Here is a 20456-nt window from a genome sequence, read left to right as displayed (position 1 = left end):
AGGATTTAAAGACCAAGCATTGTTACAAGAGGACAAGTTAGGAGTAAATTATTTATTTGAGAACCCATCAGGTAAGTGAATAACATCTCAACTGATTTACTAATAAAATTATTTATCTAAAATATTACATTTTTATGTAGACTATTTTTAATAACAAATATGTTAAGTATGGGATATTTTGTTATTTAAATTTCTTTATCTTGTGAAATTATGAAGTGATTGAGAAGAATAATTAAATTATGGTATGTGCATGTATTTTTCTTATGAAGTATACTTTCAAGATTGATGAAATTATTTTTATCAATTATGGTAATTTTGGTTTCTTAATAAATACAAGCATGGACATTAGCTATGAAATTTTATTTTGGCGAGTTTGATTTTGAGAATAGAAACTGTATTTTAATAGTGATGATTTTCTCGCATGTTTAAAAATGAATTTTGAGGGGACTTTATACAGAATATTGGTTGTTAATGGTAGTCCTGTTAGTCCGTGGCACCCTTGGTTCATGATTAGCTAGTTTGATCTTCATGAGCTTTGTTCTCATGTTTGTTATTTGTAGGTCTTGTACATACGTATGTTTCGTGGCTTCGGCCGCGTCTGGTTATTTACCCTCATGGACTGTGTTTTTGCATCTATTTCGTGGTTTTAACCATGTCTAGTTAGTTACTCTTGTGAACTGTGTGTCCATGTTTGTCTTTGTGGTATAAGTTGCATTTGATTAGTTACCCTCGCAGGCACATATTAGTTATCCTCGTAGACTGTGTGTTTACATTTGTCTTCATAGCATAAGTTGCATTTGGTTAGTTACCTTCATAGACTATGTGTCCACGTTTGTTTTTATAGCATAAGCTGCGTTTGGATTATTTACCCTCATGAACTGTGTGTCCATGTTTGTTAATTGTTCTTGTAAATCCCTATAAATATAAATTTGATTATTTGGTGATTTTATATCTCATTTGTTTTAATTAGTAATATATTTATAATTATTTATTTCATCTATTTGCATCTTTGAAATTAAATGATAACAATATTTGATATGATAATTTAATGGTTTAAGATTTCATTTAAAGTTATATATAATTATATATAATTCTTTTATTTTAAAGTTTATTAAATTTTTTATGAAGATCATTGTCTCTTTAACTTACACAATTGTTTCAAACTTTTCTTTCATTCATGTTTAATTATTTATTATTGGGATGTTATTCACTGAAAATTATTATTTTGGTCTCAGATACGTTAGCTAATATTGTACTTTCCACTAATCATTGAGGGGCTATAGTATTTAGTTGAAGTGAGGAATTGTACATCAAGCTTCTTTTAATGTAAACTTATGCTATGTTTGGATACATATAGGTTTGGATTTGAATTTGAGCAAAATCCATTATTTGGGTAATTAAAAATGTGTGGATTTGAATTTGACCCAAATTCAAATTCAAGCTCTACCTCAATCTTTTTGTAATTTGAAATCCTTTCTAAACCCTTATTATTTCAAATCCTAACTCAATCTCTTTTGTAATTTGACCCAAATCTATGAAGGTTTGATTGACTTGCTAATAGTAATTGGACCAGTCCGCTGAAGTTAACGGAAACAAGCTGCCATCGTTGACCGAGACTGGATGACTGGCTTCCACTGGGACTAAATCGACGGGGACGACTAAAACTAGACGGCTAACTTCTATCGAGATCGGACTGACAGGGACGATCAGGATGGGACGAATGGTGACGATAGGGACGAGATGACCGACTTCCATCGGGATAGATAGGGACCGAATCAATATTGACAATTGGACTATACTAATGGCGATTATTGAGAGGGGACCACTGACTTCCACCAGGATCAGATAGATGGCAACGACTGGCACCAAAAGCCCAACTTCCACTAAGACCGGACTGATAGCGACAACAGGGACTAAACGACCGACTTCAACGAGACTGGAGCAATGGCGTTGATGGGACCTAATAGTCGACTTCCACTAGGTCTCATCTCGATGGAAGTTTGCCGTCCTATCCCAATCATCACCGTGGGTTTGGCCTCAATGGTCGTCATCGGTTCGGTCTTGGTAGAAGGCAGCCTTTCGATCCTAGTGGATGTTGGTCATCTAATTCCCGTCATTGTCGTTAGTTTGATCTTGGTGGAAGTCGGTAGTCTAGTCTCTGTCAATTCAGTCTCAGTGGAAGTCGACTGTTCAGTCCCCATCAGTTCAATCTTAGTAGAAGTCAACCATCAGGTCCATGTCATCATGACAGTCTAGTCCTTATAGAAGTCAGGTGTCCTGTCTCGGTCATCATCGATGCCACAGTCCCAGTCGACTTTGACTATCTGATCTTGTTAGAAATTGGTCATTCAAATCGTCGAGTTTGACTAATCTTCCAAGTTTCTTTTAAATTCAAATATAGAATTTAAAATTTAAAATTTTACTTTAGATTTAAACAATGGATTTTAATATTGTAATTTAAAATTTTTTATATCATCAAACAAAGAATAAACTATGAATTTCAAATGTGAGATTTCAAATATGAGATTTTAAATTCAAATTCCCAACTTAAATCCACCTATCCAAACACAACCTTAAACCCATGTATTATATTTTGTTAATTTTTATATCAAGGGCTCCACATAAGATATAGTTACAGTTGTCGTCCTTATTATTTATATTTTGGTTATTTGCTTATAGGAATAGAGTTATGTTCCTTGCTGTTGTTGTTGTTTTGTAAAATGGTTGTAGAATTGTTTTTGGGAAACTTTATTGAGAGCAGTGACGGAGTCAGGACCCTAGCTCAGGGGGTGCGATTTAATTTAAAAATATTAATATTATAAAAATAAACATTTAATAATTGAAAAATAATTATATACATTACAATAATAGAGGTGAAAAATAATCACAAAAAAATTATTATTTTGTGATTTCATGTTTTAAAATTATATTGTTGAGCAAGAAATAAAAAAGTAAATAATGAAAAAAATTATTGTGAAAAATTTGGATTTGATTTTGTAATTAAAAGGTAAATAATGATTTTTTTTATGAAGGTCGTCTCATGTACAGTAAGAGTTTAATATTTTGTGTTAAAATTTATCATGCTTAAACTAAATTATTATGGGTTTGGAAAATTTGTAATTAATATATTTAGATCTTAATAAGACTTGAGTGATCTTAAATAATTAATTAAGGATATAAGTGTAAAATATAAAGATATAAGGTGTAATTGTGTAAAATATTAAATTTCTCACCATATACTTGTAATTTTTGCCAAATTGAGGGGGTGTATTTACCCCCCCTCAATCAAACGTGGCTCCGCCACTGATTGAGAGGGGAAGCTCTATCAAAAATTTTATAAAATGTCTAAAAATTTTTTATTTATATAAAAATATTACAATGAATTTCAATCTTATTTAAAATGAATTAAAATATTATATTAGAGTTTCCTTGATCAAGACTTAAGGGATGTATGTTTATGCATATATCCCATGCTAGTCACATTTAAATTTTTAGGACATGACAATGAATTTGAAATACATGAATTCCAAATTTGATATTTGAAATCTAAGAATTTAAATCCAAAATTCAAATCCAAATTTACTAATCCAAACAGTACCTTAAGTTATTGTATTGAATTTCATTTGGTAAAGTGTTTTATTTATAATTTCCTTTTATGTTTTGATTATAATATTTGATCATTTATAAAAAAAATTCATTTGGTAAGAATAAAATAAAATGAATTATAAGGAAAATGACTTTATTTATTCACAAAAAGCTATTGAAATATATAGAGTATAAATTTAATGAAAGTGAATCATAATTATGGAAAGATATTTTAATGAAAATACATTTTTTCAAGTTTTTTAATGTATTGAATATTAGTGATGGTAGAATAATAATCGCTGTCTTTAAAATAAGTTTTCAAATTTAAAATTGTCTATATTATATTATAAGATACACTATATTAAAATGTATAAATTGAATAAATTAAGCTTATTAAAAATAAAATAGTAGAATGATTTTATTATAAAATATTGATAAATAATTTTGCAACTCGCAGACATAAAAAATAATATGAAAATTTATGAGTTACATTATTTGATACTATGCTTCTATAATAATTCCGCCTGAGACCTTAGAACTTCCAAACACTGCCCTAATTAAGTAGGACTTAATCTGCTCTCAACTCAATATCTAATTGCTTCAAATTATAATTGATCCATTAATTAATAAATGCTAATTCACACTAATAATCCAATACTACAAAAATAGGCTTCTTTTACATTTATTGTAAACCTTATTTAATATTTAGGCATCATTTATAGTCTCAATCTTTATTTGGATGGTTTATATTTATTTGTAAACCTTATTTAATATTTAGGCATCATTTATTGTCAAGTAGGTTATTATTGTTTTTAACTGAATATGTGGTTATTTTTATTAATTGTATCTATTAATTTATTTATTTTTAATATTTATTAGGACACGAACACCATAATCATTAAATAATAGAAAGAAATTAATATAAAATAAAAATATTATATTAATAGAATTCAAAATCTAATTCACATAAACAATGTACAATTTAAAAGAAATTAATGACTAAAGTGCTCCCTGTATATATAAAAGAGCATTTAGAGTACCATTAGAGGAGATAAGATGCCATTGAAGTGTTGTCATGCCAGGGAAAGAATGTCTTCTTGGCAAGCACTCTCTGTCCATGACCCATCTAACTTTTCAATTCTAGCAATAAGATTTTTTGACATTAGCTCTGTAACAGCCCTCACCCCACTCGACCGGGGGTCTTTTAGACTGAGTCAACTCACATCACTGCAGCGGAAGCTAGGTTTCCCTAAGGTGGTACTTGGGTTATTCCTCACCCTATCAAAAAGGTCTTTTGGAACCTTCTTAGAGATCGAGCTCCTAACCTCTCATACCTTAGTGAAGTTGTGGCCAACCTTAGTACCATTGGGTTAGAGATGTTGGAAATTGTGTCCTAGGGCCAATCATTGTACTGTGCACATTGTTATTTAATGAATTTCTCTTTTGTTATCATATCAATTGCATGTTCACTATAATAACTGTATTCTTGGACAAGCTATAGTGGTTATCCTAAATGTCCCTGGTTGGTCATCTATGAGGGATCATAGACGAACCAAGACTAGCATGACTTTGATTAATTATAGAGATACAAATTGAAGTTATAGGTACTTGAAAGAGTACAAGGTGCTGGATCAACTCGCTATGAGAAAGTTTCATAGTACAAGTCATAAACTTATCTCATATGTAACTATATCACTAAGCCTTTTGACTTGAGATTATCATGGATTCTTACATGATGACCACTGAACTTTGACCTAGTCATAAGTCTCCTTTGACCGGGTGATTATAAAGGTTATGATTGAGTTTAGTGATATTAATACAGAGGAATATGAGTAGTTAAAATGAAATTTGTCCCTCACATTAAGTGAAAGATAGTACTGGGCCTCTTGATGAGTAAGACTGAGAACATGTATGGCCAAACCATAATGAAAGGGTTTTTCCATTAATATAATCAATCTACTTAGAGATTGAGAAAGTAACGATCAAGTAAAGGAGAATGACAATTTCATGTCCCACAGTTGACTAAAATATCGCATGACAAAAGGGATGTGATATGATTGTATGATAGATTACATCGGATCATCAATCCCCATGTGAATTGGATAGTTGAAATGTCTTGCTAGAGCCACTTGTGACTTGTGGGATAATAGCGTAATTAGCTTACTGCCAACTTCATATGGGCCTACAAGGTCACATACAAGAATAGCCCAAATCGAGCTATAATGTCCAAGTTCATTGAATCTGAAATATGTCTAGATTCAATGAATATAATATAGGGTGAATGAATTATATATATATATATATATATATTTGAATATTTATTTGATATATATATATATATAGTTATTTATTTATATGAAATATAAAATTTAAAATATAATTATATATATATTTGATATATATATATTTATATATGACATGTGTATATGATATATAAAATTAAATATATATAATATATATATATATTCAAAATATATATATATATGTATATATATATTCATATATATATATATATATATATGTGAAATATAATATGTATATGCGATATATATTATATTATATTATATTGTGTTAGTTTTAAATTTAATTTAATATGATAGATTAAATTTAATAAGTAACATGATATGAGAGAATATCATGTTAGTTTTATAATTTGAATTTATAAGATAAATTCAAATTAGATATTATGATATCATGGGTTAAATTTATGAGATAAACTTAATTAAATTTTCGCGGGCTCTTTAAGTGAAAGACGAAAACCCTGATCTATATACTATATATATAGATAGGGACGTGCTTCATGAAGAAATAGAGAATTAGAAAAGTTCTGATAGTAAAAACACTTTGAGAGTCACAAAATACCTTATAGAAAGGAAAACTAACGATCAAAGAAGAACGGATGCTGGGAGTGCTAGCATGCTGTTTGAGTTAGAAAGCTATTCGTGTGGATATCAGTAGAGGGAGCATATCTACGTTATCAGCTCTTGAGATCCAAACTCTTGAAGAAAACATGCGCCAAGTTCAAGAAATTAAAAGTTAACTCTTTTATCCATCTTGACTTAAACGAGTTCGTTCGATCCACATCAGGATAGGGACTTTAAAATTTTAATCTTCCGCTGCGCCTCCCTATCCAACAAACTCAACCAAGTTGTGAATATTGGAGAAAGGAAATAAACGCAACCAGAGCTTGTTACAAAGGGCTATATCAATCTTTTCTTTGACATTAGCCTTACCTTTTTTATTATTTGTCCAAGTAAATTTAGGACCAGACATTGATGAATTAACAGTAGCTGATGAGCTTGATTAATACATGAGGAAAGTTGCACTCTACCACTAGAGGAAGAACAAGAATTGACCTTATCTTTTGCAATATTAAGATTTGGTTAAAATCTCCAATTGATTACATCCATGGCTTAGTGACAGTTGGAGCAGTTGATTCAGTAAAGGACCAAAGTGTATATATATCTCAAGGAAGATTGTGGCGATCCATAAACAAAAGATAATTAAGTAGATTTCATTTTCCATATCTTCTGCAAGGACTTGACAATGACATAGAAGAAGTGCACTCCAAAACATTCACTGCAAAGTTACCAGACCAAGCAATTATAGGCACTAGTACCAATAAAAAAAAAAAAACCAAAGAAGCTAAGAGACTACTGGCAGCCATCCATGACATCAATTTTATTTTCCGGAAGATACACAAATTTAGGCCCATTCAATTTCAAGAGCTGCTTGAGATGTTGAACTGCCGTAGTTTTTCTAGGTCCGCAGCAATTCTAGCTGAGAACTTTCATGGCTCCTTGGGAAGTGTTGAGAAGGTCGCTTCGATCCCTTGCCTTATCCAGTTGATCGAGCAGAGTTGAGAAGCATTTTTAGTCCCCCCCCTTCATGCTCAAAATTATAAGCTACTTCAAAGTGTTCCCCCCCGCCCCCAACTGAAGGAGAAATCAAAGATGGAGAACGGTCTCGATTGAGCACAACTTGAAGGAGGCACATTCACTTCATTTGAATTGCAAGGAACGCAAACATGCAAATTTTGAGGTCTCTGCTTATAGAAGATTCATTTGGATATTGTTCTCCATTTGTTCCCGTAGTCACTTTTGCTTCAAATTTTCATGGGAACGGATTTCCTGCAGCGGATGAAAACCGTACTATAGTGTTTGGGAAGTGAGTAATCCTCACCTTGTATTTTAGCTAATTAGTTTGTGGCCTGTGCAATGCATGAGGTGTGGGCAATATAAATTATTGTTTAAATAAATGACGTTTATGATATAGTTAAGATCAACTAAATTTAAAGCGATCTTTGAAACAAATTTGAAAATGATGCAAAAAATTAATTTAATAGAAAAAGCCACGAAAAGAATCTAATCTCTATAACAAGTCAAAATAATACTTCACAAATATATGATCCAAACTTGCTTGACCATTCTTAATGTTCTTTCTCCATAGTCAAACAACCATTGAATTGGTACCCATTGTGTAGTTGCAGCATTTCACCACCTAGTCCTGGCAGCCGTTTATCAAAATGATTTTGCCAAGAATATGAACGCAGGCTTGATAAATTACATATTCTACTATTCACTATGTCAATGCATGCTTGTAGTGAAAATAAGATGAACATGAATTAGATGGTATATCTAGGTCATACCTATAAAAAACTATCCACTTCCAGTCTTCTTCGTGTAAAAATTAAACAACTTAATAATTTGTGAAAAGAGAATATAGCACTCACCCTCTAGAGATTAAGAAAAAGCAATAAAGGAGGAATACTTTCATTAGTTTTTGTCATAGCAAATTACTATCATCAATGAGCAACCCAAAGACATAACGGTCCTCCATTCATAATATAAAATTTGACATGTTCATATAAAACTTATTTCCCCTTAAAGACCAACTAGTATGTAGCCTGTGTGATACACGGAGTGTGAAAACATAAAAAAAATTAAACAAATAATAATAGTTAATAATCATTCATAATATAAGATGTTATTTGGTGAAAATACATTTTCTAGTGCTAACTATTACATTTACAAAGTACAAGCTAATTCCAAACTAAAATTTATAAATATCACAATAATGTTTTTTTATTAAATTTTAAATAAATTAATTTTTGATGCACATGATATTTTTAGTTATACTTTTTTGTAATTGTAATTATGATACAATTAAGATCAATTAAATTTAAAGTAATCTTTAAAATAAGATTGAAAATAATAAGCCAATAATTAATCTTGCATTGACTTAAAAAAATTTAAAATGGTTCAAATTAATTTATAGCAAAAATTAATTTCATATCAATTTGTTTTTTATATTTTATTTTTTTAAAAAGAACTTGCTATAAATGAAAAAGGAATGAATATAAGGAACAAAAGATCACGGTTGCCAAAAAATAATTTAAAAATCTTGAATCTTTACTAATTTAAATACATACAACTATTTTTATACGTTCTATAGTAAGTTATTATTTTACTTTTAACATTGACTTTACTTCTTATGATATATCAGACAATTGAGAGCATGAGAATCGATCAGTTACTATATATAAAATCATATACCATGATAAGATATGCCAAATGTCATGCAGAGTGAAATTACACCCTCACAATTTGAAGCATGTAAAATACATTTCCTTCAAAACATTACATTCTTTTCACTTGCACATATAATAAAAACTTGTGATAAAATGACATTCAATAGCAAAAATAAAAGGGACTTCACGTAATTTCCTCACACTATTGTGGATATGAAATAATCACAATAATTCAGCCATAGAAATACACAAAAGAGAAGAATATTATAATGTATTTAATCAAAATGGTTTGGTTATAATTATAAGATATTATTGGATAGAAGAATAGAGCTAACTATCAGGGTTCAAGTAGATTTAAAGCTTTTATTGTAGAACTTTCATTTGGAATATCCTTCATCAATTTTGAAGCGATCAAGAACAACTCTCCCTAAGCATTTTGTAATAACCCTAAATTTTAAATTAAATAAATTCCCTTCCAATTGATAATTAATTAATTTTAATTTTATGATAAATAAAGAGCAGTGATGTATTGGAATTCATATTGGATATTTATATAGAGGTCTAGAGTTTGAATTTTATTTAAGCCAAATGTTAGTTTATTTTTATTTTTATTTATATGAAAAAGTATTAAAGAGTCCTTGCTTTTTATTATAAAAATATTATAATAACAAAAATTGATAGGGTTTTCTTTTGAAATTTCTCAATAAATTTTGGGTCTTGTTTTGCAAATTTTTCCATGAATTTATTATTTGACTTTCTCTGATCTTCTTAGTCGGTGCGACAGAAGAGAGGGGGAGAGCTCATGATTGTTTTTTCTAATTTCCTCTCCTTTTCCTGATCATGTTCTAGAACCAGAGAGGAGAAGTCTGGAAACTCAAAACCATTTCTCTCATCTTCTACTTCTCCCTCACCATCTCCAACTGCTCGCGGTGTGTGAATGAGAGAGAGTTTTAGCTTCGAGTCATCATCTCTCCTCCTCTTTCTTCAATCCCGTTTTGAGTTGCAGAGAGGGCCAGAGATCAAAACTCTGAACTTGTCCGTCGTGTGCTCTCTAACTCTACTTCTCTCTACTATCCTACCCTTGCTGCCGGCGAAGTGAGAGCTTGTCACTTCCATGCGATGCCAGGCCCTCAGTCGTGCTCCCTATTTTTGTCTTCCTCGGTCGCTACTATCTTCGTCGTTCTTGTTCGCGTCTTGTTGTGAATGTCTGTGTGCCGCTGGATTCTTTTTCATCCTCTTTCTTCTGTACGTTGTTAGTGTTTATGTGAAGTAGGAGATCTTTTGCTGCTAAAGGCCGTCGGATTCTTCCACATCTTCCCCTGTTCGTGCTATCTCTGTTCTGGTGAAGGAGTGAGAGCACGAGGAGAGAGAGAGCATCTGGTTTTTCGCTTCACCATTTCCTCTTGATTTCTAATTTACTTCTCTGATTCTTGCTGTTGGTGTGCAACTTGGGTCTTCACCATAGATTCTCCATCTACGCCGTCAACTTGAAGTGTTGAGCTGCATGATTTCTGTTCTCCTCTACTTTCCTGTTTGCTGGTTGTGTGAGCTTGTGTTGTGCGTGTGTTCTCAACCTTCAATTTCCTTTTTCTTCTCAGCTTGGGTGTCGAGTATGTGTGTATGCTAAGTTTAGCTTGTCTTATTCTTTATTGTTGTTGGCTATTCAAACTTCAGTCTTAAACTTCATTGATTGTCGGTCATTCTCCCCTGTTTTGGTGTCACTGCTGTGCCCATGAGGCTGGACGATATTTCGAGTCTGCCCTTTAAATTTTCATATGCTCCATAGATGGGTGAATACCACTTGTCTTCTTTTCCTCGGCCAGTCTGTACATGGATATTGGGGTGGATAAAAATTTATTCTTTTCCATTTGCTCTATGGCTGTGCATGAGCAAGGATAGGAATAGTGTCGAAGTAAGTTTGAATTGAGGATTAGGAAGCTTATTTTGAATGGCAATCATGCTTTAAGCAACTTGTTATTGTAAGGGAGAAATCTTGATTATTGTGGCAAATTATATGTGATGGTTGTACTATGATTAATAAAAATCATATATATATACACACACTTGATTAAAATTTAGTATAAGAATTGGAAGGTAGATTAAAATCTAATCAAAGTGTCAAATAGAAAGGTAGACTTAGAAAGGTAGACATGTAAAGTATTGAAAGGATTAAAGGAACTAAGATTGGGTTGATTAAATTATAATGATTTAGAGTTTGATTGGTTATAGTGTTACCAATATTGAAAGATAATTCATTTGGCTAGAGTAAGGCCATTAAATTATTTATCACCTTGAATAGAGTGCTTAAAGGAAGGGAGACATGGATGAAGTCGAAAGAAATGAATTTTAGTTCTTGGGCATACTAAAGGTAAGTGGATAGCGTCCAACTAATTTATTAATTAATTTTTCTTACTGAAATTTATTTTGTTACATTGATTATTTTAATAATAATTATGTTGATTGGTGGATACTTTGTCAATTAAATTTCTTTATTTTTAAGTTTCAAGATGGTGGTGAAAAACGATTCATCATAGCATATGAATGTTTTACCCCTTATGAGATATCCTTTCAGGATTGATAAAAATTCCTTTTCATTAGCATTGGCAATTTTTGATTATTCAATAAACACAAGCATGAATATTGGATATGAAATTTTATTCTGACAAGTTTTAATGCCTAAAAGTATTCATGCGAGTTTGATTTTGAGAATGAGAATTGTATCTTGAAAGTGATGATTTTCTCACATGTTTGAAAGTAATTTTAAAAAGGGACTTTATACAGAACACTGGTTACTAACGGCAGTTCCGTTAGCCCTCAGTGCGCCATGGTACACCTAGCTAGTAGGGTGTTTATAGGAGGTGCTAGCCCCGTGTGATGGCCAACGCATGTGGAACGGAGGGATGGTTATTCGTGAGCATCGTACTCACATTTGTTTCATGGTTTCAAGCCGCATTTGGTTAGTATTACTTTCGTGAACTATGTGTCCACGTTTGTTTCGTGGCTTCGGCTGCATTTAGTTACTTATTCTCATGGACTATGTGTCCACGTTTGTTTTTATGGCATAAGCCACGTTTGGTTATTTACCCTCGTGGACTGTGTCCACGTTTGTTAATTGTTCTAATAAGTCCCTATAATTATGAATCCAACTATTTGATGATTTTATATTCCATTGATGTTATTCGGTAATTTGTTTATAAATATTTATTTTATTTATATGCTTCTTAGAATCAAGTCCTGTTAACATTTGCCATGATAGTTCATTGATTTAAGACTTAATTTTACAATTTTATAGAGTTATTCTATTTTAAAGTTTATTAAATTTTTATGAAAGCTGTTGTTTCTTTGACTCACACAATTATTTTAAACTTTTCCTTTTTTATTCATGTTCTATTATTTATTATTGGAATGTTATTCACTATAAATTATTATTTTAGTCTCAGATATGTTAGCTGATGTTGTGCCTTCCGCTAATCCTTAAGGGGCTGTAATGTTCAGTTGAGATGAAAAGATGTAATCAACTTCTTTAAAGTAAATTTCTTATGTCAGGTGCTCCACATAAACTATAGATAGGGTCCTCATCCTTAAGATTTATACTTTGTTATTTGCTGATTGGACGATAGTTCCTTACTGCTACTATTGTTTTGTAAAATGTTTGTAAATTTGTTTTTGGGAAATTTTATTTTAAGGTGAGATTCTACCAAAATTTTTAAAAATATTAAATCTTTTGTTCCTATGGTTTGTATTGAGGATGGCTTAATTTATTATCAAATATCTTCATGGTTTATAAATTAGAGTTTTCTTGAGTAAATACTTTTCGGATATGGGTATTATCTCTATATTTTGTGCCGAGCATGTTCAAATTTTGGGGTGTGACACATTTGATCATACACCAATGAGATGATAATTTTGCAAATTTTACTAGAATTTGTGTGAATGTGATTGAACACTTTAGAAAAAGGGAAGAAGAAATGTGACCATAAAAGCTACAATGAGAAAAAAGGTTTTAAGAATTTCAAGGTTTAACTTTGAATTTAAATTACAAGGAGGATGGAAAAGTGGAGAAAATATAGTCGTGGTGAAGACGTAGGGTGGGTTACTGGAAAACCCTTAGGTCAAATTTCAGTTTCCACTCTTTTAGAGCTTTCTGTCACAATCTTTGTTCAAAAAGAGAAGAAACCATGAGATTACGGTGCTTTTAGAGAGATTTCCAAGACAATCCAGGACGTTCAAGAAGAATCTAATATGTTCTAAAATGTTCTAGAAGTATCTAGAACAATCTAGAAATATCTGGGAAAATCTAGAAGTTTTTAGAAGGTTCTGAAAACTTATGGAGGAATGTGGAGATGTCTAGAATATTCTAGGATATTCTAGAATGTTCTAGAACATTCCACACACATCTTAAATATTAGTCTAGAAATATCTTTGTAAATATCTAGATATTTGTTGTAGATATTTTCATAAAATACTTTAGAGGATAAATGTAAATCATAGGATTAGATTGATCTTCACGGTCCATTAAGGAGGTGGGAATATTTTAGAGAAAGGGGGAGGCTTCTAAATACCCCCACAACCCATCATTTGTAAACAACAAGGAAAGTAATCAAAGTTCTAAACTCTTAAGTTCTCTCATCCAAGTTTTCTTCTCTCTTATGTTCAAGTTTCCTAGTTTCTCTGCCTACATCTTGAAAGTTCAACTGACTTAGCAAAGATCAAGAGGTTTATCATGCTAAGGCCGACACAGTTCAAGGATTGGGGAGTTCCAAGGCCATGACATTTCGCTTTCTTTTCCCAAAAAAAATATTTGTAAAAATTGGATACAAATATTTTACTTATTATTTTTAAATTAGAATTTTAATTTCATTTTTTATACAATTGAAAACATGAATTTCATTTATTATTTTTAAATTAAATGTGAAGTTATGAGTAAGTTAATAGGAAGTTGAGATAGTGGGGAGATATTTGGGGTAAGGTAGTTTTATTTTTTTTAAAATTAAAAAATAAATAAAGAAAAATAGAATTAGGGACACATGTCATCATTGTCAGATACTGCTTGTGATGCATAATTTTTTTGTTATTTTTGAATTAGCAATTTGGAATTATAAATAAATAAGTTAATGAGAAGTTGGGATAATGTAGAAACATTTTGAGGGTCAAGAAGTTTTATTTATTTTTGTAAAATTGGAAGACAAACAATGCAAATTAAAATAAATAGCACTATTAGATGATGCTTGTGGTACATAATTTCATTATTATTTTTAAATTAGAAACTTGGAAGTGTAAATAAATAAATTATTGGAAAGTTGGGATAATTTTTCATTAATTTTAAAATTAAAATTTCAAATTCTATTTGTTATTTGAAATTATAATTTTGAAATTATGAATATGTAAATGAGAAGTTGAGATAATGGGAAGATGTTTAGAGATAAGATAGTTTTATCTATTTTAAAAATTTAAAATTAAAAAATAAATGAAGTAAAACAGAGTTAGGGACATATGTCATCATCAGATATTGCCTGTAGTTCTAGTTTTTTAATAGGAAGCTGAGATAGTGAGTATATGTTTGAAGGTAAGGTAGTTTTTATTTATTTAAAAAAAACAGAGAAAAACAAAATTAGAGACATGTGTTTTTTATTAAATGTTGCTTGCAGTTATGCTATTTTAAAAAGTTGAGATAGTGGGGAGATATTTGAGAACAAGGTAGTTTTTATCTATTTTAAAAATTAAAAATTAAATATAAATAAAATAAAATAAAATCAGGGACATATATCGTTATTAGATGTTGCTTTTGTTCTACTTTTATAGAGAGAGAGGGAGGGAGGGAGGGAGGGAGAGATTGTGATTTGAATTTTCAAATATTTAAGAGACACTTGACAGATGATTCTCATCAGTAGCATTTTCGTTTACATTATCAGACGTTAAATTCTTAACTTCATTGTCATTTAAAACAACATATGCACTTGTTTAGATCTATTGCGTGCTTTAAATGTGTGAAATAATATATCGATATATATAATCTAAATTGTTCAGTCCCAATTTAAATGATTTTATTAAAATTTTATGAATTTTTGCTTTTATTTTAATTAAAATTAAAATTATCATTTTCTAAAAGTATCGTTTAAAGATATTAAATTTGAGTGAAAATCAATCAAAAACTAATTAAGAACTTTCATTATGTTCAACTGGACAATGGTTCAAACCCATTGGACACAATGTTTTTTTCGTCTCATAATAACTGCTTGGAAGTTCATTACCCTCTATAAGTATCTCTTTTAATAGTTTAAGCTCACCCATATTTTGCTTTCAAGTAGAACAATTTCAACACAGCTATTAATCGTGTATATTTTGTGCACCCTGGATATAAAAGCTTTTCTAAATCATTGCACAAGGTATCATATTTGTGTACTTTTTCAACGCTTTCAACACCAATATCACTTAGCATATCTTCTGTTCAATCAAACAAATCCATATCATCATCATCCTCATCCTATGGCACTACACTATGTTTTCTAGATTCACCATGCAACACTCATTGTGTATACGCTTTGTGAAAACCAAAATAAATTAGGTGATTCTTTATCTCCATAGGACTTCTTTGCAACCCATTCAAGCACTTAACACATGGATGATAGAATAATCCTTTATTATTAGGAACATTGTTCTTTGCAAATTTCAAAAATTGGTCTACCCCCTCTCATATTCATCACTTGTCTGCAAAGCATTTATCCAATTATGGTTCATGATTACCTAATTAAAATATAAACAACTAATTTATTTTTTGAAATTTAAAAAATTTGACAGCATAACAACTTATAAATTGACATTCTTCGGGTACTAAACCTTCATTTGACTAATTTCAACAAATGTTAATAGATAATCAACAATTATAAATTCTAATCAAGAACCAATTCAAGATTTTTCACACATTTAAGCTATGAAATAAATACCTAATTAAAATATGCAAATCTCAATGGATGAAATAGGTAATTCAAGGTTTAATTTACAAGTAATCATTTGATAATTACCTAATTAAAATATCAAACAATTTCTCCATAACTTATATAAAATAAATTAAGAAAACTATGTGGGATATTGTCAATTCCCCAATGTCTAATTCACAGAGGCTTGAAAAATTAAATTTATAAATTGCCTTTTCCAGTACATCAATACAAAATGGCAAGAAAAACCATTCATCCATAATGAGATTATCACATTCATTATAGCCAAAAATTTTATATTATATTTATATTAAAAACAAATATTTAAAAAATATAAAGAAAAAGGTTGAATACAGAAATTTAAAAAAATAATGTCATAAAAAGGCTGAAAACAAAAGCTAGACATGCAAAAAGAGGAAAAGGTTGGAAATGATTTAAACAATACAAATAAATAATTACTTGGAGGGGTGAGCTTCGAGCGTGTTGAATGGAGGGTAAGCTGGAGTAATGGAAGCTGGAGGTTGAGCTAGAGAAGAAGACATCGTGCAGGAAGGAGCTAAGGGTGAGAGGACAACTCAGCTAAAGCCATGGGAGACTTGCTAAGGGGCTAGCTAAAGGGTGAGCTGAGGAAAATAATCACGAGCTTTGATGTGAAGAGGAGGTGCGAGCTAATAGGAGGAGGAGGCATGAGCCGGGGGGAAGGAAGGCATGAGCTCTTAGGAAATGTTTGTTTTTGAAAAACAGAGCTGAGGGGAACTAAATTAAGAGTATTAATGACATGTCTAAAGAAGATAGTCGTTAATGCCAATAAATAACAACAGGTCTCTGTTGACCTGTCATCATTGATAATCCATCATAATGGATATCATGACAGGCTTTTTAGGGCCTATCATGATATGCATTAACTTCGATGAGAGGTTCATGTTAGACCTATTATTGAATACAATTAACAATAGGTCTACCTTAGACTTGTCATTAATTTATTAAAATCATGACAGGCCAGTGTTGGCCTATCGTGATATCATTTTAAAAAAAATTAATTTTCACAAATTTTTGAATTAAATATGATAGGTCCATCTCAGACCTGTCGTGAATATATAATTAATATATTTATTAATATATATATATATATATATATATTAATATCTAATGAAGCTATTAATAAATATAAATTATTAATATATAGCAATATTAATATAATATTATTAATGTTAAAACGTTAAAAACAAAACTTTTGTTTAATAAATTAACAATTAATATTATTCATATATATATATATCAATAAAATAATTTTAGTTAATATATTTGGTTAAATTAATATTTGATTATTTATTAAGTTAAATATGTCAAATAACGACTTATTATTTTTTAATTGTCGTTATAATTATAAAATTACTACCTATAATTACTGCCTATGCCCCTGAATACATTGCAACCACAGTGATGTAGAACAAAAAGGGGAGAGGAAAGATCAAGAAGAGGAAGAAGGAGGGAGGTCAAAACTCTCAGAAATTCTATTCAATAATACTCAAAATTAAATACAAATGAAAACATAGTTCTATTTATAGAACTGTAAAAATAATAAAATAATAAAAATTTAAATTTAAATTACAAATTTTAAATCTAAATCTAATCTTAAAAATACTTATATCTAAGATAACAATAAAATAAATAATAAATCTTAATTCTAATGGATAAAATCATTATTCAAATATCACTAATAGATAATCTTAATATCTTAAATAAATTCTAATTATCTTAATTAACCATTATCTCATATTCTATTGATTTTCCCCCACTTGAAGAACTTATCTCTTGACAAGTTAAAATTGAGACAAATTAGTTAGGGAGGGATAGGCAAGATAAAATTTCATCCACGTGCATAAATCTAGAAATCCTTTCCAATAAGTGAGGTAGCGACGATGTAACACTTTCCTTGAGTGTTTCCAAAAGCACATCATAACCAATAAACTAAGTATGGTTAAGGAGTCGATCCTAGAACCAACCTAGAAAGCAAACCTTTTAAATTACTAAACAATTTACACAATAGCAAAACACATATATAAAACCTCTTAGAAAAGTCTAAAGGATTAATATGTAGCATATGGAAGCAAATTGGACAAACGGAGGCAATTAATTACTATCATGACAGCATTAATTTTGCTGTCATGATAGCCTTCCTAAGCAAACTTCCTGGAGGATCCGTTTCACCGTTTGGCCTTTGATCAAAGTAATTTTAAAGCCCACATGTATCTTTTAATGAGTATTATTATTTTCCAAATTTTAAAAAGATCCAATGGTCGGATTAAAATTTAGACACGTTACAAATTTGGCATTTTGCTGTCATGACAACACCTTCGGACCAAATTTTGGAGTGCACTATTTCGCCATTTGACCTCTGATCGAAGTGATTCCAAAGCCTAAATGTCACATTCAAAGAGTACTACTAGTATATCAAATTTTGAAAAGATCCAATAGATGGGTTGAAATTCGTGCATGTTGCAACTTCAGCAACTGTTGCTATCATGACAGCTGACAACACCTCCAAACTAACTTCCGAAGTGCACCATTTCTCCATCTGATGTTCAATCGAGGTGATTCCAAAGTTCACATAAAGATTATAAAAAGTTTAATTGTGATCCAAATTTTGAGAAAATCTAATAGTCGAATTGGAATTTGGACACTTGAATGCAAAAGTGAAGCTTTTTAGTAAAAATCATTTTTAAAATTATCCAAATCTTATTCTAAGGGTCACAAACTTGTGGGAACATTTTGGACATGTCAAATAGGACTAGGAGTACCTAGTAGAACATTCAAATGATGGAAAAACCTCTTATATCAAAATTTGACTACCCAGGTGCCATTTATCAAAATAGACCCTGAGCCCTTAAAATGCACAAATCACACAAGAGTGGTCAAAAACCAATTGTAACACCATATACACATATGAATATACATGCTAAACATTTTTGCTTGGCTTAGAGACTCCTATAGGGCCTATGCACCCACTCTCTCTATCCAAAGTGTATGTTTGCCCATAGCACATTATTTGCTACTCAACCACTTTATATTTGCTTGCAGAATCACATATATTCATATACATATTAAAATAAACATTTACTTGTAGCAGAAACTTGGTCTACCAAATAAATATATTAAAACCACACACCATAACCAAGTTTTGTAGTCACAAGTCTACAAGTAGAGAAAAATTCATACAAAGGTGTATAATCCACACATATTCACACACATACATATAATCACATCTTACTGGCACCCTAATCCTAAATATATTACAATAGATTTGCTCAAAAGAAAGGGGTGGAAAATCTTTACAATCTACAAGAAACCCCTAACTTGGCTCTTTTCCCTGTCCACCACTAGATCCTTCACCTGAACCTGAAAATATTGTAAAGAAAGTGGTGAGACAACCATAGCCTTAATAATAAAGAAATCTACATTTGTTATTACAAAGTAATCCATAGTTGAATAAATGAATAATAAATTAAACATAACATATAATTTAGTCATTTAAAATGCATGACATAGCCTGGTATGACCTTTTTTGACCGATAGAATGCCCTTGACACTCTTTAGCTCACAGGTAAACCTTATATACACTTGTACCTCCATAGGCACAAAACATATTTTAAGGCATGATTGAATCCACCGAGTCGCTTGTGCCCCTTCGACATGAATCTTGAGGCTCCCTCCTAGAGCCAACCCAACTTACACCTATGTGATGGCTACCTTGGCCTAGGCACTCAACCTCACACTTTATATGTCGGATTTCTTCCCTTACTGAGAGGTTTCAAACACCCAATCCACTAATCACTTTAGTGCACTAAGCTCACAATACGAAAGGCAACACTGAGTACTAGCAGTGTGCCATAAAATATCTCAAGTCCATACCTCCCCATTAGTGAACTCCCACCAAGATCATGCCTTTTACTCTTGTCTACCTTCCCCGAGTATTGACCACTTCAATACTTTAAGGTAGTATAACATATATCACTCCTCCCTTAAGCAGTTCCTTAGCCTATCTAAGGTACCTAACCCAGTTACACTTCCTTAAGTGCTACTTTCATTCTCTATAATTACAATACATGCAGACAACCTCATTTCTATAAAAACATTATTGTTAAATAAATAGAAAACATATATGTACTATTATCCAAGTAATACCCCATAAGTCCTTGTAAAACATAATTAATTGCATTTAATTATTTAAAACATGTCATGTATGATAGCTAGTAATATTTATTTAAAAATAGCTAAACAAAATAATAAAAAATATAAATTCTCTTGTTATCTCAACCCTTTTGTACGAAAAGGGTTTCCCCTTATACACAAATATGACTTGGCTTATTCTTTAACTTCTCAATAAGTTCCACCAATAATTCCTT

Source organism: Prosopis cineraria, unplaced genomic scaffold (genome assembly GCF_029017545.1).
Source record: "Prosopis cineraria cultivar Desert tree isolate PC_DT_omini unplaced genomic scaffold, ASM2901754v1 PC13, whole genome shotgun sequence".
NCBI classification, from domain to species: Eukaryota; Viridiplantae; Streptophyta; class Magnoliopsida; order Fabales; family Fabaceae; genus Prosopis; species Prosopis cineraria.
Note: the sequence above shows the minus strand (reverse complement) of the source record.